This window comes from Scophthalmus maximus, chromosome 14 (assembly GCF_022379125.1).
Source record: "Scophthalmus maximus strain ysfricsl-2021 chromosome 14, ASM2237912v1, whole genome shotgun sequence".
NCBI lineage: Eukaryota > Metazoa > Chordata > Actinopteri > Pleuronectiformes > Scophthalmidae > Scophthalmus > Scophthalmus maximus.
In genome coordinates, this window is record NC_061528.1 from 5,520,185 (window position 1) to 5,536,033 (window position 15,849).

At 44.1% G+C, this 15,849-nt stretch overlaps 1 long non-coding RNA gene across 2 annotated transcripts in view; it reads right to left on the bottom strand.

The window, feature by feature from the left end:
* LOC118282596 overlaps nt 1-15,849 on the bottom strand; it is a 55,397-nt gene that overhangs the window by 33,055 nt on the left and 6,493 nt on the right. The window contains exons 4-8 of one of the 2 annotated variants that reach the window (XR_007032163.1): nt 13,306-13,419; nt 6,428-6,535; nt 2,573-2,640; nt 1,740-1,840; nt 1,365-1,596 (exon numbers count right to left, since the gene is read on the bottom strand). This is a non-coding gene — a long non-coding RNA (uncharacterized LOC118282596). Of the gene's footprint in view, nt 1-1,364; nt 1,597-1,739; nt 1,841-2,572; nt 2,641-6,427; nt 6,536-13,305; nt 13,420-15,849 lie in introns of those variants that run through there. The other variant, XR_007032164.1, reaches the window with a different exon arrangement.

Genomic DNA, 15,849 nt, shown 5'->3' on the forward strand with positions numbered 1-15,849 from the left:
TTTTCATGAGCGGCGCTGAACTGCGCTGCGCTTTGGATTCAGCCTCCAGTCACAGTTTCCAACAGGGGCCTCTTAAAAATACTAAAGCGAACCTCCTCAGAGTGCACACTGTGAATTAGCACTTGAATATTTCGAACATAAAAATCCCTTTTCCACCCTGTCTTCTGTCCAAGTATCTTTCCACTGTGACACCGAGGGACCAATTGAGACAGAAATCTATTTGCACTGCTCCATGGTGGTTGTGTGTGTGTGTGTGTGTGTGTGTGACTCTAAGCTGAACACAAAGCACACATCGCCTGGAGTGAATAAATCACCAGGGTGGAAGAAAAGAATGGTTAAAAAAAAAGAAAAGGAAAAGAAACAGGCAAAACACATCTACAAAGCAGCTTATCACATTTAGCATGTGCTTATTAGGCCTCATGCCTCTGCATCGGCTGCGCAGAGATTGAGCTGAGCTATTTGAACTGCTTCAGACTGATGGTGAGTCTGGGGTATTCTGATGAAATGCGGTGACATAGTCAAACTCACTAGGAAGCTTGCTTTTCGAGCTACTTCTCTGGGTAAATGGGGAAAAAAAATACATATTCCTCACAAATATGCACATTTTGATGCATATTTTTCCCACAAGTGTAAAAGGAGCTCTTAGCCGACTGGATTAACACTGACAACTTCTATATCAGTTCTGCTGCGAATGACTTGCAAAGATTATTTTTTGTGTTTGTTTTTTGTGGCCCCTGGTAACCCTAAGTAACCAATTTTTCAGAAGAAAACGCCCACTCTCTGCTCAGTGACAACCCAGGAAAAAACATTAGAAAAGCAAGACATAACTGTCCTACTTGCTGAATCTTAAAATCGGACCGAATATTTTGCCTGATATCGTGTTTATGTTAGCGATTATCTCTTATTGAGAGTGAGGTCCAGGTTGGATTGTTTTAACCCTAACAGAGGTCAAGCATTTCCAGTCGACTAAAGGGCTGAATAATTGAATTAAATCTATCCATAAATCTATAGCAACGGCTAATCTCTATTCTAAGACTAGTTTGTGCAGTGCAACCTGTTTCGATTTAGTGCCACGTTAATCTCCACTAAAGCACACACTTACAACCTAACTAGACCAAGTTCCAACTTTCAAACAGCTGACGCAATCGACTCTTGGGCCTCAACGTGGGAAGGGCCTTCGAGGAGCCTGACATTAAAATATTGTACGAAAGTAAGATGCCCATGTCTTGTGTTTTCATTTCCACTGTGTGCGTGGATCGCAAACTTGCTTGCTCTCAGTTAACAGACGATAGCCACTGCCCGAAGTGGGAGGCTTTCCACTCGCCGTGTTCCATTCAGCGCGCGCTGTAACAGCTGCCCGATCACCCACCTCCCAGATGTCCCAGACGGTCTCAGACTCTGCGGCCATGCACGCTCCCCTGGCCGGCCCTCCACGCACAGTAGCGGTGCTGCCAGGAGATGCTCGCAGCCAAGCAACGTGAGCTGGAGGCAGGTGCACCAGGTCCACTCTGGTCTGGATCCTGCAACACCGCGGAAGGTCACTCAGACGGCACCAGATGATCCAGGGGGTTTGCACCTGAATCAGGCCCAAGGCTCCTATATGAATAGTTCCACACCAAATCCAACCGGAGCATTTTAGTCAGAATTTGACCACCTGTTTGGCTCATTTCATTGCTGACTTGACAAATGCCATTTGCGTTTAACCGGTGAGTTTTACCTAGCAACAGTAGACTGATTACCTGTGGTTGGCCTGGTTGTGTGTCACTCTTAAAACAGTTGGCCACTCTGAGGAAAAAGCTCAGCCGACTGTCCTGTTCATGCTAGAGGTCCAGAGAGAAGCCTGATGGGGCAGATTTAAAATGGTGCTAAAACCCCCAAAATACTGTACATCCCCAAAACATCAAATAAAAACTTATATTTTCTTCTGGTATTTTTGAATAGGCAAGTGGTGCCCACTGAAACAGGATACGCAAAGGGTCCCCAGATTTGTATGCTACACCCCTGGTCATGCACAATGTGCCTGGAACATCACTGATCGCATAAGTTAATTTTGTGCGTTTAAATCCCCCAGTGGGATTGAAAAGAAAAAAAAAAGGAAATGACTAATCCAAAAGAATTCTTAATACTGTTCGACTGTTCCTCAAATCACACTCACACAATCACTGGTTTAAATCAAAACGTCTGCAGTCTTTTGACTTTCCCTTTATGGCGGGTTGGTGCTGTACTGGAGGTACGGCACAGTAGTTCTGCCTCATCAGGTTTAAACAATGATGGCAGGTTCTCACAACATCTACCCGTCCTCCTAAGCCTAAAAGGAATCAACAGCATTGTGACCGTCTCGGGCCAACTTAAGCTTCCCTTTGTTTCCTTGCCAAAACACGGCTCATAGGGCCGTCGCATGTTAGTCCGGCCCATTCTCACGTCATTGCCCTGTCATACAGAATAAAGTGCACGGGTCAGAGCTTCGATGTGAGCAGCGGAGAGAGCTCACCTGTGTGGGATACTTAAAGTCGTACAGTACTTGGCCCCCGGGGGTGGGGGGGGGGGGGGGGGGGAAGAGGGAAATAATTACCGTTCTCGTCTTTGTTCTTTGATAAAGATTGATGTTAATCCTCCCAACACCAATCTGAGGTTGTTCCTCTGTAAAGAGAAATAGATCGATGTCAACTGGACTAATTGTTTTCTGTTTGCTGTAACAGAATATAGTGATTCACAATAGTCTGTTTTTTTTAACTGCAATTTACTGGAAAGATTTACTTGCACATGTACCCCCCCCCCCCCCCCCCCCCCCCCCCCCACACACACACACACACACACACACACACACACACACACTTTGATCTAAGGAAAGTTTTACAAATTTTGTGTGTTGAGAGCAGCCCCTCAGCCTGCCCACCCCCACCTTCACCCCTCCCCACTCTCCCCACCCTGCCACCAACAGCCTCCTTGGTTCATTAGTCGACCTTTAGCCACCGAACAACAATTAGGCCTGTCGTTCGCTCGCCGGGCTCGACTCTGTCGGGCCGGCTGTGCGGCGAGGAAGAGTCCCTGACTAATGATTGGCTAAAGAGACCTGACAGCATGTTACAGCCACAGCTGTAATTGAAGACAAGCTCTAACAAGCCTTTGAACAGGAGGAAGAAATATTTCATAAGCTTGATGCAATTTGGTGGGTGCACGTAATGAAAATAATGAATGTGAATCCCTCACATTTTGAACTTATAATTGATGTTTTTTTTTGGGGGGGGGGGGGGGAAATAATAAAACAGATGGAGACGGACACAGGCGGCGAGTGATTTGAAGATTTTTGATCCCTCTTCCCTTTCGATGTGGAAAAAAATAATTTCCTTGGCATTTCGTAGCTGTTTACATACCAATTTTTTTCTGTTTTCGGCGTTTATAACAAGGCTGATGTTTTGCTCTTCCAAAACGGCCACTGAAACCTCAAACATGGGGTGCATGACAAGCAACTTATTATTTCATGAACAGTCCGCATCCCAGGCACAATCCTCCAGACGACACTAATTGTTGTGATACATGTTTTTGGGCTCTACTGTCCGCTGGGATTGATGTGAGAGCATTGGCCTGCTCACAGCTTCCCCCTGTCCAGCGAGGCTTGCATAGCTCATGTGTTTTTCCGAGCACATTCCAGCAATTTTCGAAAACATGCACTAGTCACAACGTGCTACAAACAAATATTTGGATTATTTAGCTAGGCCCTTATCATCGTTTTGTGAAATCATTTGTGAATAATTCAGCTATGTCACTTGCCCCGTGCAGCAAATGCGCTCTCTGCAAAAGTTGGAATGGAGCGAGGGGAAAGTTTCCTGCACCCACTGTGGCCAGAAATTGGGACGAGAAGAAGAAGAAAATTGGACATCAAAGGCCAACACAATATCAGAGTGCAGTAATCAGGACATCCACATTGGACAAATGGCACAGAGAAAAGCAAATGAAAGGCCCAAATGATGAATTGGACCAAATTACATGGAAAAACAATCAAATATTAAAAGAGGGCACACGACTTTCCCCCGTCTGATATCAAGGGTACACAGGCAGTAATCACACGATTGAAATGTTCATCATTGCCTCCATTTAGTGTAAGAGTAATAAAAGACATGTCAGGGCTGGGAGAGGAATCCCAGCCTGGCCTCTCATTACCCACAGGGGACAGAGAGACTTTTGGGCCTAATAAGGACATGATTTAGGCAAATCAGGTCGTTATGATAATGTGGCTGCTGATAATAAGGCACTTTTGCTCGTGTTTGTTTTCTTATTTTGTAGCGTATTTACCCTACATTGCCACTGAGGGAAACAAGGGCAGCATCTGATTGGTTCTTTTCTTTGATTTTCAATTCTCCGAGCAGAGCACCCTTGATGTGCGCTTTCAATTCGCCCGTGATGAATCAAGACGGGGTCTGAATTTTTAAACAAGGTCTTCTCTTCGGCGCCTTATTTTATAGGATTATCGCCGTCTTTGTGTGATGCTACTCTATGGAAGTAATTACCTGCGAAAATGGAACATTTTCTAAAGTAGGCTAATGTCTGGAAGTTGAAGACAATTTTCAGAAAGTGGGATTGGTTTGCTTAGCAGGTGATACATTTGTTGTATGAATCTGCTTATATTTAATGTGTATATTTAATGAGGGGCTTCATAAACAAAGAACAAAGAATACTGCGCTGCAATGCTTGGACTGCAAATCACTGTTTGGATTTTAATCTCTGTCCAGTTTAATAGGTTTGGGGAATACAGAGAATGCATTCGAACAGCTCAGTCACCCAACTCATGTGGAATAGATTTATTATAGAAGTATGCAGTTTGTTGATATTTGGCATCTAACCTCTGCGCTGGTCAATCCCTTGTGTGTGGAGATGGTTGGAGCTTGTTTACTGCTGAATGAACAGCAGCGTCAGCTGAGGCATCGGTGCCAGAAGCAGATATTAACAACATGAATAGAGTGCGTGTTGGACATATTTTAAATGTGAGAAACTTCGGGCCAAATAAGGACACGCTAGCCTTTATACTCATAGGCCTTTAGGGTATAGCTAGGACAAAATACGTTGGTGGGCCAATGGACTGTCACAAAATCCATTGTCCCAATTAGTCCAAATGGCAAGTTCGAAGAACAGCACATAGGCGAGGGCAAGCCACGTTGACGGCGTGTAATTCTGAGATAAATACCATGAGGTTTGGTGTAGCGAGTGCTGATCTCATTAACGTTTTATTGCAATCATGATGTGTTGATGAAAATACAGGAGAGTTTCATTAGTTTCCTAAACTAGCTTAAAATCTTAACAAACCGCAATGAATAGTTTATTTTTCTATTCTAACCAAACAGAACAGAGACATCACCTCACGATATGTAAATCATTTAGTTGGCGATGTCCCACCATCTACCGGGCTGCATGCCAAAAAATCATTAATGCTCCCACGAGATCACCTCATTTGATCGTGACGGTCCTGTAGCATTACATTCAGCTATTACATAGCTTTTTGTCTCCAGAGCACAGAAAAAAACTTAGATATATTTTTAACCTAGAAGAGTTATTATTTTGTTCCCTTGTCTCATACTTATATATTGAGCAGTGGAAACACTGATCACAGTAACCTTGATGGGGCCCGAGCGAGGCTTTAGACTTTTAGTGACATGGAGAGAGACACGGAGGGAGACAAAGACAAAGTAACAGCGAGACACCGCAGCCACTTTGCCACAGACAAAGGCAAAAAAGCGGCGAGAGGACGGAATTAATTTGACGGTGGAGAAGTGACAGCCATTTTAGTGCGGCTCTTTCTTCTCCTCTCATGCCCCATCCCACTCTTCCCTCTAATTGCACGGTGGACATCTTTGAGCACATTGGGGAATTTCAACCCACGATCCGGCACAGATTAACAGTCACAATGTGCTTTGTTGCGGCATTATTTGCATGATAATTAGTTGGTGGCGGTGTGTATCCTAATTTATTTATTATTTCACAAATATAGGTGCGCGGGGAGAGGGAGAGAGTGAGCGAGGGAGAGGGAGAGAAAAATAGGACAATGTGTATTAATTAAAGTCATTAAAGGATTGACTGAACTTTGCCTTGATGTGTTTATTCAATTAATAAGCACAGTGGCAGATGACTGTTTGACTTTTATAACGAGTAATTGTACCGTTTTCGTTAATTTAGACTCATTTATCTTACACACATCCTCTTAAGAGATCACATCAATCTCAACCCATTTGCAGGAGAATCTCGAAGTCTTCGGTTTCAGTTTATACAGTTTGTAGAGATTTTTCCACAGTAGCAATTAATTAAAGTGTGTAAACAAAGTGAAACATAAACTGTAAATTGCCTCCACAAAGGCTTTTTTGGGGGAAAATGTAAATTTTGATTAAAAAAAACACATAGGACGATGCAGCAGCACATCCTGAGAGCAGGGACACACCTTTAGTTTGATGTCACTCGTTTCCCTTGTCCCCTCCTTTCTCTTCTTGCTTCCGGTCCACCACCGTCCACTTGTTCTTCACCACCCTTACGGTGGCTTCTCTGAGATCTGGACACAGGGGAGATGGAGCAGTTTGAGTTGAGTGTCTGAAAAATGAAAACACACTTCTTTATGGGCCGCGTCTGTACCCTCCTTATTCCCACTGCATTGTCCAGAGGAACAAAGGGAACCGTCTATTTCTGTGATAGAAGCCAATGGCTGGTAAGAGGTTTGATTTGAGGGTTGAGGATGCTATTTGCCTAGAGAAAGCCCGAGGATGAGGGCCGATCGCGCTGGCAATGGAATCGGGCTGTCAGCTGGCATCTAGCGATAATTGCTTCCCATGGCAGGACCCCGCCGGCCGGGAGAGGAGCAGCGCAGCGTGGAGAGTCGACGCGGGAATCCATTTTCACCGCAGCCCAGTCATAATTGTTTCGTGAGCACGACGATACTTGTTGCCAATCTGCGTGAGGGGCCAAGCTCTGATTGACACCCATTGACCAGAGAGAACAGGGGATGGAGGGAGAGGGGGAGAAAGGGTTTGGAAGGCCTTGAGTATCACCGCGATTGTCACTCAAAGATGTGAAGTGGAGGAGAGAGGGGGATAATGGGAAGGTGAGGGGGAAAGAGCAGAGGAAAGTGCAGGAAAATAACCACGATAATCATGATTTTTACAGTATGTTTGTCCAACGATCCCGCTCCTTTCATGATTGTTTCCTCTTTCATTATTTATTCTTTCAAAATCAAACTTTCTCCCTTGTAAATGATCATTTACACAAATCAATAAAGCAGTAGGCCTGAAAACAAGCAGCCCGGCCACATTTAATGATCTTCTCAGCACCATACTCTGCGGGGGCAAATTTATATTTTATCCGCTTTAAGCTGCAGGAGAAGTATTGATTAGTAATTGATAGGATCATCTCTTTAAATAGACACAGATGTCTGCCTGCTCTTTCAAAGAGATCCTTTACGCTGATTGTGATTACCATATGCTCTATAGCTCAATTTGCCTCTGTGAGAACAACTTACAGTCTGAAGCCCGTGATGGCTCCACTGCTCTGTAAGATGGCTTGAAAGCACCAAGGGAACTTATCACTCACCTGTCCAAAGCTAATTCCGCTCGGTGTCAAGCGTGGAATTGGATTTAAGGACTGAGAAGTTGCACGGGTCCTTCTGCTGTCAGCGGGTCCCAGTGCCCCTCTCGTGTGTCACTTTATCGCAGGGTGAACACGCAAAGTTCCTAACTGGGTAAAGCACCATCACAGGCTTATCTGAGGCCCTGGGCAAATCTCTGATGACACTCTCCACTCCCCATATACCTCAGTACTTTGGACCGGGATCCCCAAATATCTCTGAGCAGACGCATTGTGTAGGGAATGGAAATTCAGCGGAGATCCTGACCCTGTGACAGTGATGTCCTATTATCTGTCAGGCGCGTGCACGAGACCAGTGCACCCTGGGAAGGATTTGACTGGAACATATACGTCGGACGATTTTTTTCCTTTCTTTCTCAGCTGACATTAACCGATCGTTGATATGAGTCCTCAAATATTGTATTCTCGGTGGCGTGGGTTCGGCGCGTTTCGCCGCTCAGAAAGTGGCGGTTAGATCCACACAATGACAGAGTAATTGCTCTGGTAACAGTGTTGTTTAGAGACTGGTGAGGGGTCAAGGGTGAGAGATTACCCCCGAAATATCTTTTCCCGGAGAAGAAATGGCCGCCTCAGTCGACAGCCGCGGCCCTGCTCACTGCCTAGCCTTGAGGCATTCAAATTGACAGGTCTCATTATGTGTGAACTCCCAATATTCCCCTTCGGATTCCGCGGCCTGTCAGTCTCCACCTGCCTGTCCGTCTTGCCGCTGCCGCACCTCAGCACCCACTCACTGACAACCACCATCTCCTCGCCAGCTTTAAGGCCTGGAAGAGAGGGAGTGTGTGTGTGTGTGTGTGTGTGTGTGTGTGTGTGTGTGTGAGGAGTGTGTAGGTGAAGGCACTGGCAGGCTTTACAGAAAGAGCCCAGCTTTCTGCTGACAATCTGACAGGGGTCCGCTTGTAAACAAACTGCAACAACCAGTGTGATCTAACCTATAGCGTTGTACTGCAAATTAGAAGGGTACTCACACCTCACGCGCATACAAGCACCTACATATAAATATATGCAGGTGCATACACATATGAGCGCACACACACACAGGCATGGTGGGACCTTAGCAGAATCTTAAGTACCTTATGCAAACTGTATGTTTGTTGGGGAGGTACAGGCAGAGCACTGATGAGTGGCTCATTATGGCAACACCAGCACTACACACTGGGTATCGCATAATCAAAGCCTGGGGGTACGTATTAATTATCCTTTTGAATAGTGATGAAATTTTAAAAAGCTTCTCCTTAAGGCTCACATCACGGATAGATGAAACAAAGCGCGGCACAGCTTGCGCGCCCAGGCTCACATGTGTTTTTACATCTGTTCAGGATATTTCAATTTGATGCTCAACAAGCTGAGACCGAGATTAAAGGATAATAACGTGTCATCCTCCACACAAGCATCTCTTCCAGAGCGAGTAATAGCACATCAGCAGGCAGGCGGGCGAGCGGGCGGGCGACTCGGCTTCTGGAGGAACGCTACCTAACAGCCATCACAGACTAAGTCGTTCCAGTCACGCGTGTGACTCCTGCTTGTCTCCAGTCAAGGTTGCTGAGGCACTGTCTCTCTCTCCTTCCCCTCGCACGTACCAGTTGACTGGGAAAAGAGAATACAGGAAGGGGTTGGGTGTGTGTGTGTGTGTGTGGGGGGGGGGGGGGGGGGGGGGGGGGGGGGGGGGGGGGGGGGGGGGGGGGGGGGGGGGGGGGGGGGGTTGTATTGAGATTTGCTTGAAAGAAATATTCATGAGCTGATTTTTTTTCACGGTGAAAGCTTTGTCTTTAATGAACATGTTTAAAGATCGTTTCACCATCTATAATTTATAAGGTAGGGCTTCTTCAGGGAAAAAATAAAAAAAGGACGATCTTCGGTTTGTACCTGTGAATCCCTGATCGTGACGGTAAAAGAGCAACATCTGCTTTCGCCAGAGGAGGTGCGAGGAGGTGTGACTGCTTGACACTGCTGCGGCGAACGGAGGGACTTGTGGGATACAGAGGCACGGTGAGCGTGAGGATGCTTGTTGCTAAGCTGCATGAGGAGCAGCTGATTGACACTCGCTGACCAGAGAAACGGGAGGATGGAGGTTTGGAGAGGCCTTGAACGTCAGCGTGGCTGTCATGGAGCAGACAGGGTGTGATGGAAAGGTGAGGGAGAGAGAAGGATCGCGATTCGGTTGTTTCTGCAATTATCTGCTCTACATTCTGACTATGTTGGCTTTATAGAACTGATCCTTTCAAAATTCAGCTTCCTTCATTGTGATGTCCCATCAATAAAGCAGTAGCCCTAACAACAGGCACCATGGAGAAGCAATGTAGTTTTTCTCTCTCCATCTTTTTTTTATCGGGGCAATGTATTTCATCTACTTGAAGCTACAGGACAGATCATTATTCTAACACAATTCATGTGATGAAAAGGACGACTGTGAAAGTTTGCTTTGCTGACGTGTCATTAAAGGCACGCAGCAGTACAGACGTTTTGTACTTTCATAAAAACCAGGGGACTCAAAGAGACCCATTAAAAACTTTGAGCAAGACGCCGAGATATCCGGACAGTTCGTCCCTAGAATGAGTCAGGATAACAAAACAGCGGATCTTTACACATGCAGATGATCGTACATGAATATGTACAATCAGCGTTAACTCTACAGTTATTTTCTGTTGATTCTCAACTGTAAATTAAGGCTGAATGGTTGAAACAGACAGAAACATTAAAGTATCGGTTGAAATAGTTAGCTTAAAGCAAAGACGTAGATTAAAATGAAAAGACTGAAAATTGAAAGTTATGGATGAATTTTTTGAAACATCTTCCAGTACAACGATATACAAAAAGGATTATAGTACAACATCCAGATCCAAAGAGGCGTTGATTCAAATCTGGTCAACTTTGAAGCCGGTGATAGTGTTTTATTAAGTTAAACTGAAGCCCATCCATTTTTTGTCATTGCTTGTGATTGCTAACCAATGAGGGGGCGCTATGACTGTGATGTCATCACCAAGGCGGTACACACCTGTGCCGTGTGGCTTCTGTGTGAGCTTTTGAGAGCCTGAGTTTGTTTTTTTCCCCCTTTAAGAGAAAAATATGAAACTGCTTTTGTACGTGAACAATATCAAAAGTCAAGGAGCCACGGCAACGCGCATCAGACCTCCTTTGGTTCGACAGGGCTGCGTTTGTCTGGGTGTCTCCTTCTATGACCAGGGCGGATGATCTGATGGCCTGCCGCCGCCGCGGCGGCTGCTGCAGAAACACCCTCGGTGATGACAGCGTGGGTGAGCAGGTGAGGTCACAGCCAATTGTCACTAATGGGAGCGAGATCAGCCGCGGCACGAGCAACTGTGTGGGAAACTCTAACCTTATTATTTACAAAGCCGCACCTCGAACCTTATCAGGCTCAAATGGAGGTTTGCCTTCAGCGCGCGCGGCGGCTGAGCAGAGATTATACAGTTGCGAAAAAAGAAGATGGGTGGGGGGAAACGAGGTATACAGTAGCTGTCAAAATTTCCTCCTGTCTGAATTTCTCCTTTTACAAGTGCCTCACTAAATGTAAACACAAGCACACGCCCACACAGAGACGCATTCCAAATACACAACCACAAAGAAAAGTACACGCCTGCATGCACACATATATACACACACACACACACACACACACAAGAAACCGTAAAAAAAAAAAAATCCGAGTCAAGGATGTTGGAAAACCTGTCAGACTCTCACAAAGAAAAGCTAATTTATTTATTTATTTGAGTTCAGAGTAATTACAGGCATTACCGCGGTGCTTGGCTGTGACATCTCTTTATGAAATCAGGTGTCAGAGTGCGCCAAGTAGAGACGTGCCAGGGAGGAAATGTGACTCTTTTCCTCGTCTAATCTCTAATTAAATTAAATAGTTTTTTCCTGCATTTGCTCTCTCTCTCTCTCTCTCTCTCTAACTTCCCATCACATGAGACGCGGAGCGGATAAGCTTCGCCTGAAACTGCCAAGTGTACAGTACATCCAGATACCATGAAAAACATTCTGCTTGTCAGCACTTCCATAATTTCTTCGGTCCTCGGGAATCTTTTGGATATGCCGGCGCGAGTGCACAGAGCGGTAGCTCAAGGAAAACACCCGAGCCAAGAATCCAATTGAAGGTATTTGTTTCCATTTCCGGCTATTTGGCAAAGATGAGACTAGATAAATATGTTATTCATTCCTGCCAAACACAGTGGCTTCTGAGGAAATGTGTTACTCTCGCCTCTCTTCTTTGACTCTAAATAATTGAACAGAGCGAGGAAGGCCTCTGCAGGGTTCATATTGAGTTTTATACTGACTTTCCCCACATCTGTTCCTACTGGCTGTCTCCCTTCACACACACACACACACACACACACTCACACACACACACACACACATGCACGCACGCACGCACGCACGCTCACACGCACGCACATAAGGATTCACACTCACACAGATCAGATGACAACACAGCTGTCTGAAACTCGCGGCTTTGAGCTTTTGACAAAATAAGCAAGATGAAGACAAGCGCAGGTACAATATGGTCGGACTCCACTGGGTTTGCAGATGCTTACACTCCTCCCCCTTTAGCACGAGCACCACCAGGCGCCCCAGGGCCCTGACAGAAAAGATATGACATATTCCACACAAAAAAAGAAGGGGGAAATGAAAACAAGAGCCTGTGTTTTACATGTCTCTCTCACAACGACAGCTTCAGGGACAGTTTATCTGCGAGAGACAAAGATACTTTGACATTGTCAGCTTCTGTCACTGAAGCTACCAACGGTTGCTGGCGAGGAGTCGCTACAGCAAAGCGGCCCTGCTCCGCTCGTGTTGATCTCTGTGTGTGTGTGTGTGTGTGTGAGAGAGAGAGAGACTGTGAAATGGCTGGGTCTTTTGTGTGTGACTTGATGTCTTGAGGCCTTTATGATAATGAATGCTAGGTCTTCCCCCGCTAAAACATATCAATAAATAAAACATAGGAACCTCTCCATTGCGGTTGAATCGCACACGGAAGCAGGCGGCGGGCCTCTTTCAGCTCGCTGCCACTTTAAGGCAGTGTAGCTTAGCTGCGGTACAAATACACCATCATAAACACTTAAGATGAACAATCCACCTGAGACCACGAAAGCAGCCCTTTTATCCACGGAGAAAGGAGAACTATACATAATTAAGAGAGGAAACTGTAAAGACGTAATTGGTATGTTGTTGATAATCTTGATTACCATTATTAAGTAGTTTTTAAAGATACATGACTCTGAGCCATATTTAGAGGACTTAACTTATTAATCAGGCAGCTGTTTGCAGTAGCTCTTCAGAGAAATGCAGAAGAAGAGGTACAGTAATGAAATTACTGTACGAGTGTGCATGAGGAGGGAAACCATAATATTATTTTATCTTAATTCATAATTGAGCAAGAAACCTGAACTTTGTTGGACCTGAAAAGCGATGTGTGATTTTTAAAACAAATCCTTTATGAGTGTATAAAAATCACTGCACAGAGAGGAATGGAGACCAGAATTAATAGAGTCAAAACACATTTTAAAGCACTGACTACATAAAATATATATTTTTTTTTTAAATACTACACCACTATGAACACAGAGGGCCAGACAAATCCCCCTCTGCATCTTAGTAATCTCCCCAAAAGTCTATGTCTCCTTTGTGTCTTTGCTCCGACTGCAGAGGTCATGTTGTGGGTCTTACCCCCGGGTTTGAGGTTCGCTCTCAGGTGCTGTCTGCCGTCCAGGCTTGGCTCACCCCCATCCATCCCCAGGCTCCACTGCTGCTCTTCAAAGACCGCTCAAAAGAAAAATGTGGCTGAATGGAAGAAAAAAAAAAAGAAAAAGACAGAGTAAACATTGATTACCAAGAAATAACATTGGTGGATTTTTATTTCCGGAGGCAGAATAGTGGTTAAAGGTAAGAAGAAAGGAAAAAAGATATCCAAATGAGCCGTTTCAATTTTGATAAAGACATACAACATATAATCTTGTCTCCATCTTTATACTATATCAGTGAAAATCATCATGTTGCTCTGCATTTACCATACCAGAGGATGATGGTGCTGTATAAGGTCAAAGCAGACAACTTTTAAGTTTATGGACTTTGGTTCAGCAGAAGGGTTTAATACATTGATACAAAACATGCTTATTACAATACCTGACCAAAAAATTGTCATAAAACATAAAATGTTTTCACTCTTTTTAAGAGTCAACAGCCAAACATCTGCCCTCTCTCTTCATTGGTCAGTTTTAATCAAAAGGATGTGAACTTGGTCGTGTCACATCCAAATGGAAGAATAAAAAACTGCCCATGTAGAATATATGTATATATATATATATATATATATATATATATATATATATATATATATATATATATGTATATGTATATATATGAATATATATATATATATATATATATATATTTATATAAATGCACTTTACACATGCACCTTTAAGTTTTGGGCTCTGGCCTTTGTGATGATGCTTGTCATAATAGCCATACTGCCCTCCATTGGTTGAAGCACGTATTACAACAACAGTGCTGAGGGTGAAGTCAGTATTGACATTCCAGTTTGACTAATCGTATTCAGGGTTGTTAGAATCAGGTGTGATAAAAATCACTGACAACGGAGTGAGAGACTGAAAAGCCGCAAATCATTACAAAGACCGACTTCCAAAAAGTTACTGAACAGACTAGTTAATGTCGTTTCAATTCACTTTCAATTTTGGCCCTTGAATCTTTCTTGGAGGTTTTCTGCTTTCCTTTTGCTGCACCTGTTTGAGGCAGGACAACTCATAACTTTATTGTTCTTATTGGTACACGTAGTTTGATGAGGCTTGTTTTTCTGTTTTTTTTAAACACAGCTTCATCCACCTCCAACCTGAGTAAATATGCCTGAGGAGGTTGAAAACGCTGCTAATAAAGGGAGCCAAGGGGGCAGGTACTAATTGTACAGCTATTATTTTTATTCAGCGCATATCAAGGTTTTGTGGATGTGCGCACACCTACTTTGGCTTAGAAAACCTGCAATCCTATCTGTACCTACAGTATCAGAGAGGGAGCCTTTTCATTATTAGTCACTGGAGAGGGGCTTGATGAGAGCATATGTTTTGACTGGAGCTATATACAGTAAAGCTCTACATTAAGTGACAAAATATTGAACACAATAAAGTACCATGATGTTACCTGCAACAAATTAAGACCTGGACTAAATAGCCAGATTTGTTCCTCGAAAATTCTAACATGTTGCTCCCTATTTTGCAGTAGTTAGCAGTGAAGCTTGGTGTCGTGCTGATTTTAAGAGCACATCTGGAAAGAGATAAAAGAAGGCAGTCATACGGAGGGTACAGTAGTTTAATTTGTTCATGGTTATTATATTGTTATCGCGCCACAAAATTAATTTAATAGAATGATAAATTGATGTTTAACATGTAAGATTTCCTCTTTTAGTTATGGCCAAATATGTCTTTTTTTAGAGGTCACATTGACCATGACCTTTGATCTCCCAGATCTAATTAATTCATCCTTAAATCCAAGTGGACTTTTGTGCCAGATGTAATGAAATTCCCCCGCGGCATTCCTGAGATATTGCGTTCACAGGAAGGACGGCCGGGTGAATGGATGGACGGACAAACCAAAATCATGTAGTGGAGACTTGTATGTGAATGAAGCGTGTGGTAAAGGAATTTGATGAAAGGCATTAAGTGTATTTCGTCATGACTAGCGTGAAAATTCTTGACTTATGGCCAAAAACATATTTTTTCTGCGACCTTGACATTTGACCTTTCCGCCACAAGATCGTAATCAATTCTTCCCTGATTCCAAGTGAACGTCGGTGCCAAAATCGTAGCAATGCTCTGCAGGCGTTGCTCATATTCATGTTCATGAAACAAAAAAATGTGTTTATTAAGGTCAACGCAGCCTCGACCTTCGACCACCACATTCTAATCAGTTCGTCCTTGAGTTCAACTGCACATTTAGGCAAGATGTACTGTAGTGAAATTCCCTCCAGGCATTCCTGGTATATCGTCTTCCCATTGACAGAGGGGGGGTCACTGTGATCTTGACCTTTGACCACCAATATCGAATCAGTTCATCCAAGTGAAAGTTGGTACCAAATTTAAATAAATTATCTCACAGCGTTACTGAGATATCACGTTCACGAGAGTGGGACTGACTGACGGACGGCAAACCCCAAAAATCATAACTCCTCCAGCCAAGGCTGTCATCGGTGCCGAGGTA